Source organism: Pleurodeles waltl, chromosome 7 (genome assembly GCF_031143425.1).
Source record: "Pleurodeles waltl isolate 20211129_DDA chromosome 7, aPleWal1.hap1.20221129, whole genome shotgun sequence".
Lineage (NCBI taxonomy): Eukaryota > Metazoa > Chordata > Amphibia > Caudata > Salamandridae > Pleurodeles > Pleurodeles waltl.
This window is the reverse complement of record NC_090446.1, coordinates 451,094,324-451,117,722: the sequence shown is the minus strand read 5'-3', so window position 1 is coordinate 451,117,722 and position 23,399 is coordinate 451,094,324.

The window sequence follows — 23,399 nt, the reverse complement described above, 5'->3', positions numbered from 1 at the left end:
AGACATAATTTGTTGGGTGCCAAATACACTGTCACAGTATATACTGATCATCGTAATCTCCAGTTCATGAGTTCCAACAGACTTTTGACTCCTCGGCAATTACACTGGATGCTGTTTATTGCCGAATTTGATTTTGTGGTAACTTTCCGTCCTCGTACAGACAATCCCAAAGCTGATGCCTTGTCCCGCCAAGTGTCTACCACGTTGCCTGCAGCTCAAACCTCAAGAGCTATCATTGCTCCAGACAAAGTCCTATGCATCATAAAAACTGAAGATTTCTTTGAAGACATCCGTAATTCTTTCACCATTGAGAAATGGCAGACATGGGCCCAAGCAGATCCCAAAAGGTCAATCAAGCAAGGATTACCTTTCCATGACGCTCGTTTGTTTGTGCCCACTACCAAGCTTCGCAAGATAGTATTTCATTGTTTGCATGTTATACCTACAGCAGGCCATCCAGGAACTCCTAAAACTCTTGAATTAATTAAATGCTACTTTTGGTGGCCCACTCTGACGAAAGACGTAAAAGCAATGGTAAGCAACTGTGAAGTCTGTGCTCACATTAAAACAAGTAATTCAAAACAGAAAGGGTTGTTGCATCCACTCCCAACTCCAAATCGTCCTTGGGAGCACATTTCTTTAGACTTTAATAAAGGTCTACCAGTGGATCAACAACATTCAGTAATCCTGGTGGTAGTAGATAGTCTCACGAAATATGGACATTTCATTGCCTGTAAGAAATTGCCCACCTCCAGTGAACTGGCAACTATTTTACTGAACAGAGTGATTCGTTATCATGGACTGCTGAAAATGATCCTCTCCGATCGAGGGTCGCAATTTGCCTCCAATTTCTTGAAGACATGGTGCAAAACACTTCAAGTAACATCCACACTATCTACTAGCCATCATCCTCAAACAGATGGTCAAACTGAGAGACTAAATCAGACTTTGAAGCAATACCTACATGCTTACGCTGAAAAAGCACTTCAGTCTTGGACATCAATGCTCTGGTTAGCTGAGTCAGCCTACAATAACTCATTCCACACTTCTACTGGCGTTACACCCTTTTTTGGCTTGTTTGGCCATCATCCTGACACCTTGCCCATCACGATCCCTCAAGCAAGTTCTCTTACACCAGCTGTGCCAGAAACCATTCAACATCTTCATCAAACCCAGAAATTGATTCAACAGCATTTAGAAAAGGCCAAATAAAAATACAAAAAGCATTATGACAAGAAACATTGTGAGGGACCGCAGTATCAACCAGGTGATAAAGTGTGGCTTTCTTCTAAACTTATAGACTTCAAGAAGAAGCACATGTTCATCCCTAAATTCATAGGTCCTTACACTGTCCTTCAGCAAATCAATCCTGTGACCTATAAACTGCAATTGCCAAGATCATAACGGATTCATCCAGTGTTCCACACTTCCCTCTTTAAAAAGGCAGTCCAGAAGGTCCCCCCTCATCCAGCTCCAGTTCTAGTTCAGTGGGAAATAGAATACAAAGTCAAGAAGGTGCTGGATTCCAAAGTGAGAGGGTGTAATCTATTGTACTGAATCTCATGGAAAGGTTATGGCCTTGAAAGTAACTCATGGGTTTTCGCATCTGATATTCATGCTCCAGTACTTGTTAGGCATTTTCATCATCTCAATCCAGACAAACCAGGCCCTAGAGCGCGTCTGGGAGATAGGAGTACTGTCAACATCAGGGCAGTGTGCGCTCTATGGACGACTAGAATGCAAAAACCCAGCACTCTCAAGATAACGTAATTTATCCATTGTGCTGATATACTCTTGTTTAACCTTTTGCACTGCAGAGTTTAATCCTGAAGACTTATGTTCAAGGTGCATATAAATACTGTTCATTTGCAATGTACTGCTTCAGGCTTTCAGAGTGTGTCAGGGTGTGGTCCCTTTCCAGGGCCTTCTAGAAGCTTTCCCTGTAGCATGTCTGGGTGTGGTTTGTGGGCTGGGCCAAGACTCTATATAAGGGAGCCAGCCCAACTCCATGTGCTCACTATTCAGAGGTCCCGGTGCAGAGCAGCAGCAACTTCCTGAGCTCCTGTTCCGGAGGCCTATTTTGATCTTCCAGGCCTTGTCCTTTCAGTTTGTTGGTGATTCTTGATCAGGGTGGTAAGACGGAGGTCAGGCTGGGCCCCCGATCCCGTTCTCGATGGTTTTTGAGTTCTTGGGCCTAATTAGCATGATAAAACAATTTTGCTCTTGTGCGTGTGAATGTGCGCTTGATGTTTTATGGCATTTACATGCTGACACTCGAATTGTCAAGACGCGCAATTATTTACTGGTGTACAAATCTTGATATTCATTGTGCGCTACCATTTTATGGCATTTACAAGGTAGCATTCGAATCGGCAAGATGCGATATTCATTTCCTGTGCTTAATTCATGTTATTGTATTGTATTGTATTGTAATCGTATTTATATAGCGCTTACTACCCCTGACGAGGCGTCGAAGCGCTTTTCGATGAGTAGCATGCTACTCTGGAACTCAACAAGAATTAGTGATGGATTAGTATCGGGAAATAATGAGTACAGTTTTAGTATTATTATGAGTTCATTTGAGTCGCGGATATGAGAGTTTGTTAGTTAGATTGACTGGAGTAATGCAGGGGTGGAGGAGGGAAGAGTATGTGGAAGGGTTAGGGAGAGCATAGTAGCAGGGTGAGATAAATGCGGGAGAATTTAGAAGGGTTGTGTTGGAGGTCACAGTAGTAGAGTGAGGTTTGGTGAGTTGGATGTGGAAGCGGAGGGAAGAGCTTAGGCAGAGTTACTTAGGAGATGAAAGTAGAAGAAGGGATTTGGGATGAGTCAGAGTGAGAATGGAGGATAGTTTGATAGAGACATGACATATGATGATGAGTAGATAAGTGTGATAAGATGAGAGCAGGAATTCATAGATATCTAGTATAACAACCCACCCAGGAGCCATGCAATGATCCACGAACATGCCAAGCACAGAAACAACATATACACATACATACATATATATATATACACACACACACACACACACACATGAATACACACACTTATGCACATACAATACATAATTAGAACCATGGGTAAAAAATACTTAATCAAACAGGTTTAAAGAGTGTGTGTGTATTTTATTGTTATGACATAGTTGCGATAAATATTTTCTAAAGAAACTATAAATAAATAGAAATATACACATAATCTGAAAAAAATGTTTATCAACATAGGCATATGCAGTTCATAGTTGTTTGAATATGGTGGTTATGAAGGAAAGAGCCAACTCTTTAGTAGTTTTCTGAAGACAAGAAAGTTATCTGTGGCTCTTATAGTTGGGGGTAATAAATTCCATAGTTTGGCTGCTTGGACGGAGAAGGATGTACCACCTATAGTCTTTTTCATGTATGGTGGTGTTCTAAGGCGGGGTGCCAATCTTGAGCGGAGGTTTCTTTGTTGGATGTATTTGGTAATTTTCTTTCTGATAAAAAGCGGTCCTGTTCCATGTATAGCTTTGTGGGTGATACAAAGCAGCTTGAAAGTGCATCTTCTGGCAATGGGTAACCAGTGTAGTGCTCTCAAGGCAGGGGAGATGTGGGCTTGCGACTTTACATGTAATAGTAGCCTGGCTGCGGAATTCTGGATACGTTGTAGTTTTTTCATAACAGATAGAGATGATCCATAGTAGAGGCCATTGGTATAATCCAGTTTGGATAGTACAAGTGAGATAGTAGCTTGCACCTTGTGTGGAAATCCGAGGTGGGGGAAGAAGCGTTGTAAAGTCTTCAAGGTGATGAAGCTTGTTCGTGCTAATTTGTCCACTTGGGCATTCATAGTTAACTTGGAATCCATGGTGATTCCTAGGTTTTTAACTTCCTTGGATAATTGAGGAGGTGGTCCGAGATCGTCAGGCCAGACGCACAGAGGGTCATAACTTTTCCAGTCACCACATATAAGTATTTCTGTTTTGGAGGTATTAAGTTTGAGATGGCTCCAGGTCATCCACTGATCAACGGCTCTGAGGCAGCTGAAGATTTGTGAGTTTTCAATGTTTTTGGGGCATTCTAATTTAAGTAGTATTTTGTGTGTCATCTGCATAGTTGTAGCATGTGAGATGGAAATCATTGATTGGTTCTGGTAAAGATATCATGTAGATGTTGAAAAGCAAAGGTGAGATGATTGACCCTTGGGGGACCCCTGCTTTTGTGAGGTAGGGTTCGGACGAGAAGGGGGGCGAGTGGATGATATTAGATCTTTTTTGAAGATAGGAAGTAATCCAGTCGAGAGCAATCCCTTGTATGCCGGCTTTGTGGAGTCTTTGAGTTAGGGTGTCATGGTCAACCGTATCAAAGGCAGCCGAGAGGTCCAAGAAAAGTAGTGCAGCAACTCCATTGTGGTCGACTGTGTTTTTAAGATCATCCCAGATTGCTATGAGTGCCGATTTAGTGCTTCTACCTGGGCGGAATCCAGTTTGGAAGTCTGAAAGTGTAGAATTGTCTTCAATGAATTGTGACATATCAGCCCTAGAACCAACAGCCAATCAGAATCCCAGACCTATCCACTAATCACAGCCCTAAAAACCAACAGCCAATCAGAATCCCAGACCTATCCACCAATCACAGCCCTAGAACCAACAGCCAATCATCCCAGACCTATCCACCAATCACAGCCCTAGAACCAACAGCCAGTCAGAATTTCAGCCCTATCCACCAATCACAGCCCTAGAACCAACAGCCAATAAGAATATCAGCCCTAGAACCAACAGCCAATCAGATTCCCATCCCTATCCACCAATCATAACTGCAGCCCTGGAGCCAGAAGCCAATGAAAGACCATCTCCCAACAACCTATCACAACAACATATGCAACAACCAATAGGAACTTATATAAGGAGAAAGTTAACTGAAGTCCAGTCCCTGTGGTCAGGGGGAAAGGCAACTGCTGCTCTATTCAGAATCTCCTTGGATACAGACAGGCTGAATCCACACTTCCAAGCTAGCAGAGTCTACTTTCCAGTTAAGGGAGAGATTATTTAAGAAACAAACACTGCAATAGTGCTGGGCGCGCACTCTAAAATCGGGCTTTTTCAAAAGCAAAAATACAGGGGGGGCAGACAGTTTTTAAGCACAATTTAAATCACAGAAACTGATTAAAACAGTCTCCTAAAAACACACTCTGCAAGATGCATGTAGCCTTTTTACTTTGAAGTGAAAAAAGGGAGGGGAGAGGGGGGAGGCCACAAAATAGCAAGGCAATTCACACAGTCACAGCAAAAACAAATTAAAAAAAAAAACACTACTTTAAAAGAGGCCAGGTTGCCTGAAACACCAAGAGTCCACAGTAAAACAGACACAGGTAGCTGAAACAAACACATTTGAACAAATAATACTATTCACCCAGAAAAATCTCAGGGCTCCTTACCTAGGTCTTTTTGCAATCCTTGAACACTGGGCTGTATCAGGACACAGGGGAGATGCACAGAGGCTCACAAAATGGAGGTGGCTGTCTCGGGCTTCCCTCCACAAACTTAAGGGGTCAGAGCAGGTGGGGGGGGGCAGGTCTCAGGTGCAGCTGGGACTCAGGGAGCCGATCAGCTAAGTCCAGTCCCTGTGGTCAGGGGGAAAGGCAACTGCTGCTCTATTCAGAATCTCCTTGGATACAGACAGGCTGAATCCACACTTCCAAGCTAGCAGAGTCTACTTTCCAGGTAAGGGAGAGATTATTTAAGAAACAAACACTGCAATAGTGCTGGGCGCGCACTCTAAAATCTGGCCTTCGAATCGGCAAGAGGCGCGATTCATTTCTTGTGTTTAATTCATGATACTCATTGTGTGTTACCATTTCATGGCATTTACGTGGTCGAATCGGCAGAACGCGCAATTCATTTCTTGTGCTAAACTCATGTTACTCATCGTGCGCTATCATTTCATGGCATTCACTTGGTTGTATTTGAATCAGCAAGACGCGCAATTAATTTCTTGTGCTTAAATCATGATGTTCATTGTGCGCTACCACTTCATGGCATTTACTTGGTGGGCTTCGAATCGGCAAGATGCGCAATTCATTTCTCGTGTCTAACTCATGTTATTCCTTGTGCACAATAATTTCATGGCATTTACAAACTTTTGTGGAAATCTGCAATGTGCGCAATTCATGTTCTGGCATTTTAAGAAAACTAAAGTGTTAGAATTTTAGATGTTTTATTGTATGTGCATAATAAGTCCCTCAAGTACAGTTCATATGGTGTTATAGAAATAATTCAGATTATTTCCTGGGCCTCATGCAAAAGACTATGCTTGAATTTGAAAGCGTAATTCTAGAAGGTTCTGATGTTTCTAATCCATGTGTAACATTTCATTGAGTGGTTCATTGGAAAGTTGTATTAATCTTTCTTGATTCCCTCACAGGTATCCAGACATCTTGAGGCCTAATTATTTAAGTCCATGCTTAAGTTATCCATGTTTCCAGTATGACAATACTTAGAGTCATAGCCTAGTAATGATTAATATGATATAATCTTGATATTGTGTGTTTTAGCCTTTTTGCTTCCTACAGGTCTCCTTCCCCGCTGTTCCCAACCTAATACCCTTTTCCCCACTTGGACTCTCTTTGACTCTGTGACATTCTAATCAGAGTATTGGAGCTGTTTTGTGGTGGACGTGTTGGGAATGTGCACAGACCCCGAGGATCTGGTGACTCTGACAAGACAGAATTTTGCAGTGAAAGAGATAGGACTGATAGAAAGTGCAGAAAATGTAAAACTACATGTCATACTAAATGCTATGTACCCCATAATTCTGCAATACAAACTTTCAAGAAAAACAAAAGAGGGAATGAAGCCTAACAAAGAAAAAATGTTAGAACTAGGTATTACAGGGGAGGTGCTAGGTAGTCCTTGCAATTCTTCTGTGAAGGGCTTCCAAAAATGAGCAATAAGTGGGGGTTGTGCAGGACCTTGAAAAAAGTAATTGGATAGTAGTTCCATGTTGTCAAGTGGTACTAAATCCTGTTTTATTCTTGTTACAGATTCCTGTGGATACATAATGGTATAGAGTCACTGACTTATGTCAAGCATTCTTTTCTGTTCCTCTTCATGGAGATAACCAATGTCTTTTTGTATTCCGGTTCCAAAATAAAATGCTTGTTTGGTGTAGGATTCCACAAGGGTATACTGAAAGTCTCTCAATTGTTAGTCAGATCCTAACAAAAGATTTGGATGGTATGCAGCTACTGTGTTACTCAGTTTTGGTCTTGTACATTGATAACCTGTTCGTGACATCAGTTCAAAAGAAGTCTACAAATTATATACATTTGCAATCATAAATCATCTTTCTGGCAAGGTTGCAAGGTTTCACCTACAAAGAAGTACTAAGATAAAAGAAAATTGATTCATCTTGGTCATCACATTGAAAAAGGGACAAGGTAAGTCTTAAAAGAACATGTTTCTGCAATCCTGAAAATGAATACTCCAACCCCCCAAACGTAGGTGAGGATATTTCTGGTAATAGTTGGCTATGGTCACCAGTGGATTCCAAACTTTTCCCTTAATTTGAAGCCTTTAAAAAGACTTACTCAAAGTTATATGAAGGATCTAGTACTGATTGATGACAAATGCATGAAGGTCTCCTAAGAATTGAGAGAAAGTTTACCTAGTGCACCTAACCTTGACATCTGGTTATGACCAGGAATTTTACCTTTTCTGCCATGAGAAGAGGGGGTGTGTGTTGTCTATGATAACCCAAAAACATAGAGAAATAATGAGTAGGCCCGTGTGAAAAACTCTGCTCCGCTTGCAGAGTTTTAGGAATTTGGGCACTCCGCTCTACACAGAGTTGCAGAATTCTGCCATCTGGCACAAAGCAGAGTAGTTTCAATTTACATGTGCAAGATTTAGATGCTTGCTTGTGCCACGATATTCTCAGACCTCTAGCGAGCACGTGTGAGATTTTGCACCCACACGCACCGCTTCCAGACACAACAGCACCAATACAGTGCTGCTTGCATACGCACCTCAAGTAGATTTTCTATTCCACTCGAGAAGCAGCTAAATCTACTCAAAAATAGGTTTTTGAGTGGATTTTCTTCTCCAATAGACTGTTCTCTTTATAACTTTTTCCCCAACTGGTAAGAAGTGCCCCAGAGACTTCATCTTCCTGTTCCTGTCCAGGCAGCTCCTGCCAGTGCTTTGTCCATCTCCTGGTCAATTTTCTCTTGGATTTCAAGGTGGAAGGAGCGCTCTTTGCCTCCTGGATATATACCTTTGAATTTAAGGACTTTGTTTTTGTGAGATCACACAAGTAGGGTCAAAAACTTGTATAAGACTGTTGTGTGTATGATAGTGTATGCACCGGTATTTCTTTGTACTTTTAAATGATTTTTAAACTTCATTGTCGTGGGTGACCTGTAGTTTAAGTAGAGGCTTAGTTATTTTTTTGCATTTAATGTTTCATCTTTTGTAAACAGAAAATGTAGCACAGCTCAATACCTTTTCTCCATGTTTGTTACATTTGCAATATTAATTATTTTACTATTTGGCCTAGACTTCTAACAGGCCATCTAGCCAGTAGGCCCAGTAATAGTAGTAGTCATCAGTGCGTGAAAGAAATGTTTCTGTGGTATATGTGTTTAAAACTTCATTTAGATCAAGGATGGCATTGAAATAAATGAAAAATGTTGGCTATGGTTTGCATTTCATTTTTTTCTGCAAAAAGTGTATACATGGGGTATATAGGATGATCAGAGATGGGGATTTTTTAGATTTTTAGCCCTTCATAACTTTGCACCTATTTGACGAATACACCTGAAACTCTGCAGACCTGCTGCCCCTGTTTCATTTGCAGGGGGTGGGGAGTGGAGAAGGGTGCTGAAAGTATGTGGCATTTGGGTGAAAAGAAAAAAGTGGGGTTCCCAAAACGGGCCTCAAATTCAATGCATTTCCCATAGACTTTTGTATTTGGTGTAGTGCAAAAAGTCAGCTTGATCTTTATGACCTTTGTCAGTATTACCTATAGGTGGGCAGATTATTCTGTGGAGTACTGCAGGTAAGTTGAGTATGTAAATGTTAAGTTATAAGGTTTTTAAACTTAGTGATTTCATGTAACACAATACTACTAAAGTAGCAGGGAAGCCCAGGAAATAAACAAGACTGTACACCACTCCACTGTATGTCATTACACTCTACCACAACCTACAATAAACCACTCCAGCCTAAACCACTCAACTATATGCCACTCCACTGTACGCCACTCCAAGGTATTCCACTACACTATACACTACTACATTGTATGCCATTAAAATTTACAAAAACGCCATTGTAGCACGCTACTACACTATACGCTATTACTCCTTGCCACTCCACTCTTCACTTCTCCACTGTATGCTATTCCACTTAATGCCACGCCAATCTACGCAACTCCAATCTACACCATCCAAATGTATTCTCCTGCACTCTATATAACTCCACTCTACAAAACTCTACTGCGCCCTATACCACTCTACTAGACTCTACTCCACTCTTTACCCATACACTACACTGTCCAAATTTGCACTCAACATGCTTGTACACTCTATTGTACAACACTTTACTCCACCCTAAAACAGTTTCCAAAACTCTATGACACAGCACTTTACTCTACAGTATAAGACACCACTCCAGTTTATAAATTTCCCACGAACCTACACTATGCCACTTCAGTGTGTGCCACCCCACTCTACGCCACTCCACTGTACACCACTCCACTCTATGCTGTTCCACTCTATGCCACTCCATTCTTCTACCCTCCACTTTACAGTATTGCACTGTACGATACTCCACTTTACAGTAATACAATTTACGCCACTACAGTATATGCCACTCCACTCTATGCTGCTCCTTTGTTTGACACTCTCCTCCACTCTCTGTAACGCCACTCTATAAAAGTCTACCACACTTCATGGTACTCTCCAACATTCTTTTCCACTCTATCCCTGTTCACTCCACTGTCCAACGCTATACTCCAATCAATGCCCCTACACTTCAATGTACAACACTCTGTGCCACTATACAACACTTTTCTATATGACCAGCACTCCACTCTACTGTGCGAGACCCCACTACCGTTTATAACAGTTTACTATCTATGCTACGCCAGTACACTCCACACCACTCTATTCTACAACACACTAACACACTCTGTTGTAGGTTATCCCACACTACGTTACTCCACTCCACTTGACTCTACTCCACTGTACAAGACTTTACTTCACTCTATGCTACTATACTGTATGCCACAATACATCACTCTACTCCACACAATGTTACAATACTTTACTCCACTGTAAGATACTGTACCCAACTCTTTGTATGCCATTACACTCCACTTAAGTACATTCTGCACAAACACAGTACTCCACTCTACTCCACCTCTCCACTGAACTCTACCTCACCCTGTGCCACTCAAAGTTACTGTACTTCATAGCACTGTATGCTAATCCACTGTACCATACTCTGCAAGCCAGTACTGTACATCACTCCACTCTACAAAATTCAACTATAAAGTATACCTATCTACTCTACTGTAGTCTACATCACTTTCTAATACTGTATGAAACCTCACTACACTCTAGTGTACAACATGGTACTCCAGCTCTGAAACTTTACTCAACTGCATGCTACACAACTTCACTCAACTGCATTGCAGGCCACCATAGATTACAACATGCCACTCCACTCTACGACAATTTATTCCATTCTGAACTACCCTACTCCAGTGTACTACACTCCACTATACATCCCTCTACAACACCTTAACCCACTCATTGAAACTGTTTTATGTTCCACTGCATGCTGCTCCACTGTCCAACCCTCTACTCCACTGTATGCAACTCCACACTACAACACTGTACTACACTCTATGCCACTTTGTTCCGCTCTGTACCCATCCCCTCTACACCACTGTACTGTACTACACTGAATGACACTTGACGACATGCCACTCAACTGCTCTCTTACGATAGGCCACTCCACTATATGAGACAACACTCCACTCATAACACTCTCCTCCACTGTACTCTGTGACATTCCACTTGACGATACTCCACTCTGACACTTCATCCTACTCCACTCTACAACACTCTACTTCACTTTACGACTCTTCATGGCACCCTTCTCTCCTGTTAAACATGCCATTCCACTGTACAGTTTGCTGCTGTAGTCTACAATATTTGACTCCACTATGTGAGACGCCATGCCACTACACTATACTGCACTTTTATACATGGTACGATACCCTACAAACTTTACTCTAGTTATAGTTTTCTGGTTAGTAAGCTGAAAAGAGTGTATAAGTGATTTGAAAAGAGTGGATAATGAGGTCCGCTACTTAAGGTAATTTGAAGGCCTGCCTTGTGGGGCCAAAATGCGTAAATTTCAGCATCGTTCCACTGCTGCAGTTTACTAGTAAGTGTTGGTGTCCAGTTACTTGTCACCGCTGGATGTTGTGTGGAATAATATACACACATGCATAAAACCAAAAGTTAAAGATTAGTTATAATTAGGACAACTTTTTCCCTATATACCAACCCAAGCCATATACATTTATACTTTCCTCCTCTGTGCACTCTTACCTTTGATATTTTGTCACTTGATATTTTGTCCACTAAATTGGTATGCTACAGTGTTTTTGTACTCAGTAGTCCAGTCCTATTGGATGCTCGAAGGGGCAAATAGTGTTTGCGGTCATAAATATAGCCACACATTGGCGGGCGTGTAGAAAGAGCAGTTGGAGCTGGGTTCTTTACAGAGAGTTGCAGTGACTGGGGTCAATTTAAAGCCATTCTGGCTGGGAGACTGCTTGCATTGCGCATGCGTACAAACGTTGGCTGCTTGAAAGTAATTTCCTTTTTCATTTCACTTGATTTAGGATGATTCTTTTGCTATGTTTGATGCACTGGCGTCAATAAAAATGCAAACATAAAACGTAGGTGTATTAGGGGTATTTGTGGGTCAAAGGAAGGGAATGTTGTTGGGCACTGTGCAACTCCACCCTCTATTAGACCATTAAAGCAGGGGTGGCACTGCATGTTAGGGTACTTAGAGAGTGCTGTATGACCACAGCTCCGGGGGACACTCAGAGGTACGAATTGGAGCCCGTATACTAAGGGAGTAGTGCTTTGGGAGATCACTGACTGGAGCTGGGGTAACTTGGAAGGACTGAGCAGTGGTACTGGGAAAGAGGTGTAGGTCATACAAAGCAGGCAATTAGTGACATGGAGCATCTGTGGCACAGATGGAAGGTGCTTCTGGAGACAGGTGGAGGTGGTGTGGGGCATCAAGAAGGGTTGTTGGAGATACGGATGCAAAGCACGACTTAGGGCCAACTATAGGTATAATCAGGGTAAGGGCCATTCATTGTTTTGCAACAGAACACAGCATAGAGCAGCGAGTCCTACAGGGTGAAAGAAGACCATTATGAATCTCTCCTTCAATCGATGTACATTGTCCATATTAAAACATTTGTCTTAGAGCATACATTCAAGAAACATGTTTCAGTGTACACCTGGGCCCAGAAGGTGAAAATAACCTCTAGTTGTACACATTTTCTAATTCTAGGTACCCTTAATACATACCTAGAAAGATTCTTTTCTTTTTAAGTAGGAGCTCACACTGGACCATGATGAGATTATTATGTGTAATAGTGTCTGCAAGTTTGTAACTCCCAGCACCATCTGAGTTTAAGCCTTATTTGTTCCTTCCGGTTATACAATTTGACTGCACTAGGAACAGGAGCCCTGTGATGTCAGTAGTGAATAGCAGGACCCATTGAAAGCTTTGATTGGACAGGGTGGACTGTTGAACTCTGACCACCTCGGGGCTCAGGAGGATCCGTGGGAAAAAAACTCACGCTAGTCATTCAATGCAGTATGTTTCAGGGACAGCTCAAAACACATCCTCAAACGTACGTTATTTAGGGGCATATTTATACTCTGTTTGCGCCAGATTTGCGTAATTTACTTTATGCAAATCTGGTGCAAACTTAACTCCATATTTATATGCTGGTGATAGACATGTCTAGCGCCAAAATATTGAAGTTAAAGTCATTTTTTGCCTGTGGAAAACCACCTTGCAAGGTAGGCGTTCTCTGGCAAAACAAATTACTCAAAGGCCAAAGCGCCTTATTTCTCCTCCCGTGCAAAAATGGTGCACGTGAGGTAGGCGGGCCTAAATAATGGTGCTAAGAATGCTTAGCACCCTTATTTAACGCCTGGGTCAGGGCAGGCGTTAGGGTGTCCTGTGGGTCCATTTCCATGGAGGGACACCATGGAAAGAGCCCACATGTGCCCTCCCCAGGTCCCAGGGACAACCCCACCCCCACCAGTGGGACAGCAGAAGATTTGGGACCCCATCTCAGGTAAGTGGAGGTAAGTACAGGGAAGTTTTTTGTTTAATTTTTTGAAAGTGCCATGGGGGCCCTGAAATGGGCCCCCTCCATGGCACAGGGTGCAATGGCCATGCCAGGGGAGCCTTGTCCCGTGCGTTGGCCATTGGGGTGGTGGGCATGACTCCTGCTTTTTCTAAAGCAGGAGTCATGTGGCGTGGTAGGTTTAGAGCCATAAAATGACGCCAATCTGGTTAGTCATCTTTTTTTACTCTGACCGGCCTATCATCATCTTTTAATGCTAAACACCCATCTCCCATACCGCCACCCCCACCCAGCTAACATCAACTTTTTTGACGCTAGCCCACCCTTTGAGCCGGATTGCACCATTCCATAAATATGGCAACTGGCTGGTGTCCTGGAATGGCGCAAGCCGGCACTTTACTTTTTGACACAAACCTGCGTTAGTGCAGGTTTGGCTCAAAAAGTATAAATATGGGCCTTAGTGTCTCAACGTGGTGCTGCTCCACATGCATGCTACATACAATACTGTGCACGTGTTCTCTTCTGGGGATGCTGCTGTGTGAGACTGTTTACACACGTTTCATTATTTTGTTACCTGGCTGCTCCTGCAAGGGTTCAAACACACAACATGTGCTAGGAAACCTGTAGTTAACCGTGAAGATCCACTGTAAAAAGGAAACAGTTTCAACTGATGACGTTTGTTCTCACTTTATAACCTGCACTACACATGCCCAACATTCAGCCTCAGCAAATCACAGAATATTTCATGGTCCAGGATGTGATATGTTAGGGAGGTAAAACTCTGTGCTCTTGTATGTATCGGGGACTGGAAGGAGTATAGGAGCAGGGTGTGTGTGAAATCTGTGTAATTTACATTTGTACATTAAAGTCAAATTTCAGTGAAATTTCACATAATTATTCAAAATGCAAAACTAGCATTTGATTATATATTTTGGCATGAAATTAGTACTCCTGTCCGTTTTTGGTTGTGAGGATGCATTCCCCTTTTTAAAAACTAGTGTAAAAAACACAAGCACATTGAACAACAGCCACTCATGTTCTGTCGTTCATGTTCTTTCCATGGCTCATGGTAAATTTTACAGTGAGCAGAAGGTAATTGTGCTATGGCACAAAATGTAACTTTGAATATTTTACATAAGAGAAAAGTGAAATTAACAAAATGACACATGATTACACCAGTGTAATGCACATTTTAATGGGACCTTTATGGGAGGCAGTAGAACTGCACATTTTCTTGTTCTGCGATGTTACATTTTGCTGCACATTTTCTATTGCATACTAACAGATGTCTTTCTAATATAGTCTTTGCCTTCAGCCAAAGATACAATTTAACAAAAGCAACATTGCTACCTCTGTAACACCCCTTTATAAACGATATATATTGTTAAATAAAATATCTTAGAACTAGTTTTACATTTCGAGTCCTTGCTGCTTAGATATGGTGCACTCTATTTGCATACCACCTTCACACACCTATGCTTCAATGACACCAAAAATCGTGAAGTACAACAATACTAAAGGACATGTGTCCCATATGTATTATGAAGACTGAATGGGAAATTCTTCTTTATCTGAACGTGGTGCTTACCAACATCAGCAGAGATTGTTACTGACCTGCAACGCATTACTCATCCATATTTTCTCCTCTCCGCAGTTAGCCCCAGTGATGGTGGTCCAAGCGTCCCTCAAATGATTCCTGTAAGATGTCAGTCCTGCTACTGGCCCCTCTTTTGAGGAAGGAGCATCAGAGGAAGGTCTTTTTAACAGTATCCAGTATCTGGGCAAGACTTGGAGCATGATTACGAGTGTAGCGGCCTCGGATTGCCACACTCGCCGTAGCTGTCGGACCGCTGTGGTTGTGGCAATCCGACCGACACATTACGAGGTTGATGGGCAGCCCAGCCAACCTACCCACGTCCCCTACTTGATCTTCGGATCCTGACAGGCTGACGGCAGTGCAGGTTGCAATCAGCCAGGGTGGACTTGACCTCAGCCCCACCCTGTTGATTACAACCCAGTGCTTCCCCAGCCTTTTCATTGAGGTGGGCTGGTGCATAACAGGTGCAGGGGGCCACAGGGAGGCCCCTGCACTTCCCATGTCAATGGGCAGTGCAGGGGTCCCCCTGCCCAGAACCCTCGTAATGCACACTTCCCATTCCCATTGTGAGAGTGCTGGTTCTCCCTGTGGGTGGCAGCATTGCAGCCGGCTCGATTACGAACTGGCGACAATAGCGCTGCCACTTTTCTGCTGGGCTGACCGTCAGAAACCTTGGTTTCAGCCAGTCAGCCCAGCTGTAAAGTAATAATGGGGCTGGCTTAGAGGTTGCCACTAATGTGGCGGCCACCCTGCCGGGAGTTTGGCAGACGGGTGTTCCCCAAACTGCTTTGAGTATGGATGTGCTTCTTGTGAAAGGGAAGCTTGTAAAAACTCAGTGAAGTCAACCAATGACTGCAGTGGGCTGACCAATTTCCCCATGATGCATGCTGGAATGCTTGGAAGAAAAATGTGAATGACACACCTGCAGACTAATGGATGACGTCTGGCTGAAAACCCATATAATTAATTATGTTGTACGTATAATTTAAGCACAATCAAAAGATCTTGTGTGAATGCAGACCTAAAATAGCCAAGAAAGATGGATGGATACATAGAGATGCATAGAAAGAAATATGATTGCATACATCGAGTTCAATAAATAGCTAAACAGAGCTAGTTATATACACAGATAAAGTTGCAAAGAGAAGGTTGCTTAGATAGATAGCTGGTTGATATATGGGTACATCAATGTAGCTTGTGGCATAGATAGCTACATAGCAAGGGTTGCCCAGATAGATTGATAGATAAATAGATAGATAGAGTTGTAACTAAAGAGTTGCACTGGTAGATAGATAGATAGATAGATAGATAGATAGATAGATAGATAGATAGATAGATAGATAGATAGATAGATAGATAGATAGATAGATAGATAGATAGATAGATAGATAGATAGATAGATAGATAGATAGATAGATAGATAGATAGATAGAAGTACTTGTCCCACCGCTGCATCAACAATGTAGGAGGCTGGCCTGGTTTGTAGTGGGTACCTAAGGTACTTACACCTTATACCAGGTCCAGTTATCCCTTATTAGTGAAATGTAGACAGTGTCTAGAAGCCAGACTCTCTAGTGGTAGTGTGGATGAGCAGCCAAGGCCTAACTAGGAGACATGCAAAGCTCCTGCAATACCACTATAGGCACACAGTACTCACACACATGAAAGAAAATACTCAGTGTTACGAAAATAAAGGTACTTTATATTGATGACACAAATGCCAAAAATACCAGAGATTATACTCCCTTAGGAGGTAAGTAATACACAAATTATAAATACTAGTATGCAGAAGTAGCTGTAAAACAGTTAGAAAACAGTGGAAATAGTGAAAATCACAATAGTTAGAATTGGACCTGGGGGAAAACAAACCATAAACTAAGAAAGTGGAATGCAAAAGTCGGTTCCCCACCTAGGCAAGTGTAGTGTGTAGAGGGGTGCTGGTAATATTAGAAAACACCAAAGGTAAGTAATAGAACCCACCCCAGAGTCCAGGAAAGCAGGAGTAAATCATAGTAACTTTCCTAGAACACACAAGAACACAAGAAAGAAAGTACTGCAAGAACCAGAAGAGACTGCAAGACACCAAAGACGGATTCCTGGACCTGAAGACCTGTGGACAAGGGGACTAAATCCTAGAAGCACTAAAAAGTCCAAGAAGAACAGGAACCCCAGCTAACCCGGATGAAGTTGCAAAAGAAGAACCACAGGTGAAGAACAACAGTCAGTACTGCACCAAAGAAGACGGATGCGGGTTCCTGGTTGGTGCAGATATGTCCCACGCTGGCTGGATGATTGCAGTCTGGTCTGTGTCACTGGATTCCGTCAACAAGCCTTGGCACATGCATAGCTCACAGTTAGCAGAAAATGGCGCTGCCGGGGACCAGGAGGGACCTGGTGGACTCTACCCGGGAGGGGGAATCAGAGGGGGCTCTCAGCAAGTCAGAGAGCCCTCAGAAGACCAGGCAGCATACACAGGAGTCCCACAGCACGAGAACAAAGAAGGTGCAAATAGAGGCCCACGCAGCACTACAACAATGGGTCCCACGCTGCTGGAGAGCCACGCAGGAAGCTGTGCGTCACAGAAAGGAGTACAGGGGGCCGGAGCTGCACAGTGTAGAAGAACTTTGTGGAAGGATACGAACAAGCCTTGGCAACTGAAAAACACACGGTGCACGGGGGTACTGTTTTGCAAGGGGAGGAAAGCTCTTACCTCCACCAAAGTTAGACAGTAGGAAGTCAGGACCACTTTAGTCTACCACCCGTGATGCTGGATCCACGCACTTCTTCAGGAGAGGGGACCCACGCCACTGTTCGTCGCTGCTGAGGGGTGCCTGCTGAAGCAGGGGAGTGACTTCTTCACTCCAAAGGAGATTCCTTCGTTCTTCTGGTACAGACTAAAGACAGGCTGTCCTCTGAGGACGCACGACCTGGAAACAGTTGCAGTTGCTGGTAGGAGCTGAAGATACAATGTTGCAGAAGTCGTCTTTGCTTCTTTGTTGCAGTTTGTAGAGTTTCTGGAGGGTCCAGCAGCAGTTTCTTCGGTAAGAAGGTGAAGTAAAGGATGCAGAGTATTCCTGCCTGAGTCTTGCAATCCAAATCTGAAGGACCATTCAAGAGAGTGACCTTAAATAGCCCTAAAAGGGTGATTGGTCAGCTACACAGACAAGCACCTATCAAGGGTGGGCTCTGACGTCACCTGTTGGCACTAGCTACTCAGTTGATCCCAGAGTACCCTGTCAACTTGGAATCCAAGATGGCAAAACCCAGGGACCCTCTGGAGGAGCTCTGAGCACCACCCCTGGGAGGAGCTCTGAGCACCTCCCCTGGGGTGGTGATGGACAGGGGAGTGGTCACTCCCCTTTTCTTTGTCCATTTTCACACCAGAGCAGGTACTGTTGGTTCCTGAACCGGTGTAGACTGGATTATGAAAGGAGGGCACCATTGGTGCCCTTCAAAACATTTCCAGAGGCTTGGTGAGGCTACCCCTCCCAAGCCTGTAACACTTACTTCCAAAGGTAGAGGTTGTAACATCCCTCTCCCAAAGGAAATCCTTTGTTCTGTCTTCCTGGGCTTGAGCTGCTCAAGCAACAGTAGGGCAGAAACCTGTCCGAGAGGTTCTGGGTCTGCCTGAAAAACCTCAGAAGGCTGTAATGGCAATACAGGGGGTCCTCTAAGGAGCCCTCAGAGTGCATGAAATTATCCACCAGTGCTTGCAAAAGCATTTGGGTATTATTCCATCATATTTGATACCAAACATGCCTGTGTTTGGAGTTACCATTATGTAGCTGGACATAGGTAGTGACCTATGTCCAGTACACGCATAATAGGGCCTCCCCGCACTCACGAAGTCTGGAAAAATGGTCCTGGAGGTCCTGGGAGCACCTCTGCTAGTGCAGGGGTGCCTTCATACACAGGTTCTCTGCACCCTGCCCTCAGGGCCGAAGGGCCTGCTATAGGGATGACTTATAAGTGACCTGGTTCCATGTAAATGGCAGTGAAAGGGTGCATGCACCTTTTCACGCAGGCTGCAATGGCAGTCCTGCGGAAGCCTTTGGCTGGGCTCCCTACGGGTGGCAAAAGTAATGCTGCAGCCCATAGGAATCTCTAATGCCCTGGGTACCTAAGTACCATAGACTAGGGACTCATAAGGGAGCCCTGATTAGCAGGATCCCAGTAGACACAGTCAAACACACTGACAAACAGGCCAAAAGTGGAGGTGACCATGCTAGAAAGATGCTACTTTCCTACAAAAGATAGAGTAGGAAGCTGGCTCTGTATTTACTATATCAAAATGAAATATAGGCCCTCATTACAAAACTGGCGGTAAATTCCGCTTAACGCTGTGCTGGCGGCCGCCACGATACAGTGGCCACGGCAGAAATCAGCTACAGGAATTACGACCCACATCTCGTAATCCACCACAATACAGACACCCACACAAGTCCGCCACACCAAAGGTCAGTGATAAAGTGGCGATAGCAAAATTCACACCGCCATTCCAACAGGAATACGCCCACAGTATCACGACCCACGAATCAACACAGTGGTCTTTCAACAGCGGTAATCCATTGGCGGTACACACCGCTGCGCTCAAAATACACACACATTTTCAAAACACAAACACATTGGACAATTCAAAATACACACACCTGATACACATACACACACCACACCCACACACTCACACCACTATAAAACACACACACACATTACCCACAACCCCTTACAATGACTTTTTTGGAATAAGCAGAGAGAGAGAGAATAGCAAACACAACACCAGCATCCACAGGCAAACAACACCATCACCCATACAACATCCACGCACCTCAAAGAACACACACCAACACAACACTTCACACAGCACAACAAACATCACCTCACACATCACTCACACCACATTATTGCACCTCAAAGACACCCCAGGTTTTCTGAGTAGGAGCTCACGGTCATGGTGGAGGAAAGCATCTGGGTAGAGCCACAGCTATTCGGATCACAGGTGCAGCAGACATCCATTGCAAGGAAGATGGAGCTATGGCGGAGAATTGTCGACAGGGTCAACGCAGTGGGACAGCACCCAAGAACACGGGATGACATCAGGAAGAGGCGGAACGACCTACGGGGGAAGGTGCATTCCGTGGTATCCAGACACCAGGTAGCCGTGCAGAGGACTGGCGGTGGACCCCCACCTCCTCCCCCACAACTAACAACATGGGAGGAGCTAGTCTTGGTGATCATGCAACAGGAGCAGCAGGAGGACTGGACTCTGGTAAGGCAAATATTTACTATTATACCCCCCACCCTACCTGCATGCCGTCACAAACTCCTACCCCTACCCTCACACCCATCACCCCAACACCTCAGAGATACGCTGCTATCACTACCCACACATCCCAAAACCAAGCCCTGCATGTAGCACCAATGCATGGACACCCATTACAGACCTGCATGGACACCCATCACCAAAGCATGTCCAGTAGAGAGACTCACCCCGGCCACAAAATCACCAATCACACAAGGGCCAAGGCAATAATGCAAGCACAGGAGTAGAGGGAAACTCACCCATTGCACAAGATGGCATACACAGATACAATAACTATGCATTTACACCCCAACAGGACCCCTACCCAATGTCACCGGATAGGAGGTGCCAGCCATATCCAGTCCCCCCACAGTGACAACAGCAGCTCTGCACACCTGGATCAAGATGACCAGCCCAGCCCATCAGGAACCTCTGGACAGTTGGTTCCCCTGCCACAGTCACAAACCACCACTGAACCTCCCCCCTCAGGAAACACCAACACAGCACCCACCCGGGTGCCCTTGCCACTGTCCCCAGGACACGTCAATCAGCAGTGTGTCCACCACTACAGGGACCCCAGGCAAACCCACTAACCCAAGGCAATCAAGGACCTGGGGTCAGTGGCAGTGGGCCCACAGTTCAGGGGACAGAGGCACAGGACAACAGGGAAGCTGGGAGGACTGCTGTGCGACAGGGGGAGGCCAGGCCCAGGGAACCCACTCTCCACGAGGCACTCTCCAACATCATGGGAGCATTCCACCTTTCCCAGGAGACCATGGGCACGGTACTGGCCAAGTTTCAGGAGACCCAGCGGCTGCAGGAGGAACAGTACCTGGGGATCAGAGAGGACTTCAAGTACATTAACACCACCCTGGTCACCATTGCAGGGGTGCTGGCAGACATGGCCAACACCATGGGGGAGACAGTGGCACACCAACCGGCCCCTGACACTAGCCTGAACGATGAACAGCCCTCCACATCCGCTGGCGCTAGTGGACAGGAGGTCCCGCCACAGGACCAACAGGCCACCAGCACCTCACCCCCTGTAGAAGGAGAACCACACTGCAAATGGTCCCTGCGATCCAGGCACAAGACAGAGAACATTGCCAGACCCCTGCCAGGAAATAAGACTCTCCTGATTGTCACCATTCTGTCCCACTATGTCACCCTGACCACCTTGAACTGCCATTACTCCACTTCCTATGCCCCCTTGGACAATGCACATGTGATACAAAGAGACTGGACCCTACCATGGACATTCCTCCACCATCACCCCAGCCCATTGCATATCCCCCTCCACTGAATAGCACTTAAATAAACACCCTTGAATCACAAAATGATCTGGAGTCAGTCTGTACTTTCACAAGTGTGTTATTACAACCTCTCTGACAAATATCAATGTCAATGTTCATTTGCACATACCAATGTATGACAGTTGTTGGGCAGCAGTAAACATAGCAGAAGGCAGAATGTGGTACCCAGATCTGTGAAAAGGAAAGGCAAAGTAAACTGTCAGGGTCCATACACAGAGGTAAAAAAGCAGAATCATGCAATGTCCTACAGTAGTCTGATATGAGAGGAGCAGTGCCAGTCTCTTACCTGTGCCTCACAGGAAGTATTGCATGAAGATGTTGTTTTGGTTGTCTATATCTTCTTCTTCTGCCTCCTCTTCTTCATTGTCCACAGGCTCCACAGCTGCCACAAGACCAACATCAGGCCCATCCACCTGTAGAAAAGGCACCTGGCGTCGCAAAGCCAGGTTGTGCAACATACAGCATGCCACGATGATCTGGCACACCTTCTTCAGTGAGTAGTATAGGGAGCCACCTGTTAAATGGAGGCACCGGAATCTGTCCTTCAGGAGGCCGAACGTCCACTCTATAATCCTCCTAGTTCACCCATGTGCCTCATTGTAGCGTTCCTCTGCCCTTGTCCTGGGATTCCTCACTGGGGTCAGTAGCCATGACAGGTTGGGGTAACCAGAGTCACCTGAAAATATTGAGGGACAACTGTTAGACACACACTAACCCTTAGGGACTCTCCCATACCCAGACACCTAATCAAACTGTGTGGGGACTTTGGGCTTACCTATTAGCCACACACGGTGCCTCTGGAGTTGGCCCAACACATAAGGGATGCTGCATTTCCTCAAAATGTAAGCATCATGCACTGAGCCAGGATACTTGGCATTCACATGGGAGATGTACTGGTCTGCCAAACACACCATCTTCACATTCATAGAATGGTAGCTTTTGCGGTTTCTGTACACCTGTTCATTCCTGCGGGGTGGGACAAATGCCACATGTGTACCATCAATGGCACCAATGATGTTGGGGATATGTCCCAGGGCATAGAAGTCACCTTTCACTGTGGGCAAATCCTCCACCTGCGGGAAAATGATGTAGCTGCGCATGTGTTTCAGCAGGGCAGACAACACTCTGGACAACACGTTAGAGAACATTGGCTGTGACATCCCTGATGCCATGGCCACTGTTGTTTGAAAGGAACCACTGGCCAGGAAATGGAGCACTGACAGGACCTGCACTAGAGGGGGATTCCTGTGGGATGGCGGATAGATGAAAGCAGGCCTGGCTCCAACTGGGCACACAATTCATGGATTGTGGCACAATCAAGTCTGTAGGTGATAATGATGTGTCTGTCTTCCATTGTCAACAGGTCCACCAGGGGTCTGTATACCGGAGGATGATTCCATCTCATCATCTGCCCCAGCAGATGTTCCCTATAGAGGAGAAGGGTGAGCAGAGGGTCATATATCACATAGGTTTCACAAGGGTATTTTGCACTATTGTGATGTAATCGGTGTGCGGCGCTGTCTGTCCGTATTCCTGGCCAAAAGTGCTGTGACGCAGTTAGTTGCCCTGCCATGTGGCCCCCTGAAATGGCAGTTGCCTGACCAGTAAGGAGGGACAAGGGGAACTGTGCTGGCTTTGTGCAGCGTCTCTGACGAAGACCGCGGTGCAATTCAGCATTGGTTACCATTGGGCCCTCTGGGTTCCAGGAGCCAATGACGATGTACTCCGGCGGTGACGGTACGCACCGCCGCGGAGGTGACCACCATTTTATTTCTGTTCACTCACTTGATACCTGACCG